The following is a 3,173-nucleotide window of genomic DNA, read 5'->3' as shown; positions in this document are numbered from 1 at the left end:
TTACTCTCTTACTCTCTTACTCTCTTACTATCTTACTCTCTTACTCTCTTACTCTCTTACTCTCTTACTCTCTTACTCTCTTACTCTCTTACTCTCTTACTCTCTTACTCTCTTACTCTCTTACTCTCTTACTCTCTTACTCTCTTACTCTCTTACTCTCTTACTCTCTTACTCTCTTACTCTCTTGCTCTCTTACTCTCTTACTCTCTTACTCTCTTACTCTCTTACTCTCTTACTCTCTTACTCTCTTACTCTCTTACTCTCTTACTCTCTTGCTCTCTTGCTCTCTTACTGTCTTAAAATGGGGGTTACTCTCTTGCTCTCTTACTCTCTTACTCTCTTACTCTCTTACTCTCTTACTCTCTTACTCTCTTACTCTCTTACTCTCTTACTCTCTTACTCTCTTACTCTCTTACTCTCTTACTATCTTACTCTCTTACTCTCTTGCTCTCTTACTCTCTTACTCTCTTACTCTCTTACTCTCTTACTCTCTTACTCTCTTACTCTCTTACTCTCTTACCCTCTTACCCTCTTACTCTCTTACTCTCTTACTCTCTTACTCTCTTACTCTCTTACTCTCTTACTGTCTTACTGTCTTACTGTCTTACTGTCTTACTGTCTTACTGTCTTACTCTCTTACTCTCTTACTCTCTTGCTCTCTTGCTCTCTTACTCTCTTACTGTCTTACTCTCTTACTCTCTTGCTCTCTTACTCGCTTACTCTCTTACTCTCTTGCTGTCTTAAAATGGGGGTTACTCTCTTACTCTCTTACTCTCTTACTCTCTTACTCTCTTACTCTCTTACTCTCTTACTCTCTTACTCTCTTACTCTCTTACTCTCTTACTCTCTTACTCTCTTACTCTCTTACTCTCTTACTCTCTTACTCTCTTACTCTCTTACTCTCTTACTCTCTTACTCTCTTACTCTCTTACTCTCTTACTCTCTTACTCTCTTACTCTCTTACTCTCTTACTCTCTTACTCTCTTACTCTCTTACTCTCTTACTCTCTTACTCTCTTACTCTCTTACTCTCTTACTCTCTTACTCTCTTACTGTCTTACTGTCTTACTGTCTTACTGTCTTACTGTCTTACTCTCTTACTCTCTTGCTCTCTTGCTCTCTTGCTCTCTTGCTCTCTTACTCTCTTACTCTCTTACTCTCTTACTCTCTTACTCTCTTACTCTCTTACTCTCTTACTCTCTTACTCTCTTACTCTCTTGCTCTCTTGCTCTCTTGCTCTCTTGCTCTCTTACTCTCTTACTGTCTTACTGTCTTACTCTCTTGCTCTCTTGCTCTCTTGCTCTCTTGCTCTCTTACTGTCTTAAAATGGGGGTTACTCTCTTACTCTCTTGCTCTCTTGCTCTCTTGCTCTCTTGCTCTCTTGCTCTCTTGCTCTCTTGCTCTCTTGCTCTCTTACTCTCTTACTCTCTTACTCTCTTACTCTCTTACTGTCTTACTGTCTTACTGTCTTACTGTCTTACTGTCTTACTGTCTTACTGTCTTACTGTCTTACTCTCTTGCTCTCTTGCTCTCTTACTCTCTTACTGTCTTACTGTCTTAAAATGGGGGTAACTCTCTTACTCTCTTACTCTCTTACTCTCTTACTCTCTTACTCTCTTACTCTCTTACTCTCTTACTCTCTTACTCTCTTGCTCTCTTACTGTCTTAAAATGTGGGTTACTCTCTTACTCTCTTGCTCTCTTACTCTCTTACTGTCTTAAAATGGTGGTTACTCTCTTGCCCTCTTGCTCTCTTGCTCTCTTACTCTCTTACTGTCTTAAAATGGGGGTTACTCTCTTACTGTCTTACTGTCTTACTGTCTTACTCTCTTACTCTCTTACTCTCTTGCTCTCTTGCTCTCTTGCTCTCTTGCTCTCTTGCTCTCTTGCTCTCTTGCTCTCTTGCTCTCTTGCTCTCTTACTCTCTTACTCTCTTACTCTCTTACTCTCTTACTCTCTTACTCTCTTACTCTCTTACTCTCTTACTCTCTTACTCTCTTACTATCTTACTCTATTACTCTCTTACTCTCTTGCTCTCTTGCTCTCTTGCTCTCTTGCTCTCTTGCTCTCTTTCTCTCTTACTCTCTTACTCTCTTACTCTCTTACTCTCTTACTCTCTTACTCTCTTACTCTCTTACTCTCTTGCTCTCTTGCTCTCTTACTCTCTTACTCTCTTACCCTCTTACTCTCTTACTCTCTTACTCTCTTACTGTCTTACTGTCTTACTCTCTTGCTCTCTTGCTCTCTTACTGTCTTACTCTCTTACTCTCTTGCTCTCTTACTGTCTTAAAATGGGGGTTACTCTCTTACTCTCTTGCTCTCTTACTCTCTTACTGTCTTAAAATGGGGGTTACTCTCTTACTGTCTTACTGTCTTACTGTCTTACTGTCTTACTGTCTTACTGTCTTACTGTCTTACTGTCTTACTGTCTTACTGTCTTACTGTCTTACTGTCTTACTGTCTTACTGTCTTACTGTCTTACTGTCTTACTGTCTTACTGTCTTACTGTCTTGCTGTCTTACTGTCTTACTCTCTTACTCTCTTACTCTCTTGCTCTCTTGCTCTCTTGCTCTCTTGCTCTCTTGCTCTCTTGCTCTCTTGCTCTCTTACTCTCTTACTCTCTTACTCTCTTACTCTCTTACTCTCTTACTCTCTTACTCTCTTACTCTCTTACTCTCTTACTCTCTTACTCTCTTACTCTCTTACTCTCTTACTCTCTTACTCTCTTACTCTCTTACTCTCTTGCTCTCTTGCTCTCTTGCTCTCTTGCTCTCTTGCTCTCTTTCTCTCTTACTCTCTTACTCTCTTACTCTCTTACTCTCTTACTCTCTTACTCTCTTACTCTCTTACTCTCTTACTCTCTTGCTCTCTTGCTCTCTTACTCTCTTACTCTCTTACCCTCTTACTCTCTTACTCTCTTACTCTCTTACTCTCTTACTGTCTTACTGTCTTACTCTCTTGCTCTCTTGCTCTCTTGCTCTCTTGCTCTCTTACTCTCTTACTGTCTTACTCTCTTACTCTCTTACTCTCTTGCTCTCTTACTGTCTTAAAATGGGGGTTACTCTCTTACTCTCTTGCTCTCTTGCTCTCTTACTCTCTTACTCTCTTACTCTCTTACTCTCTTACTCTCTTACTCTCTTACTCTCTTACTCTCTTACTCTCTTATTTTCTTACT

The sequence above is a fragment of the Calliphora vicina genome, unplaced genomic scaffold (assembly GCF_958450345.1).
Source record: "Calliphora vicina unplaced genomic scaffold, idCalVici1.1 scaffold_31, whole genome shotgun sequence".
In the NCBI taxonomy this organism is placed as follows: domain Eukaryota; kingdom Metazoa; phylum Arthropoda; class Insecta; order Diptera; family Calliphoridae; genus Calliphora; species Calliphora vicina.
The sequence above is the reverse complement of the archived record's forward strand: the minus strand, read 5'-3'. Positions refer to the sequence as shown.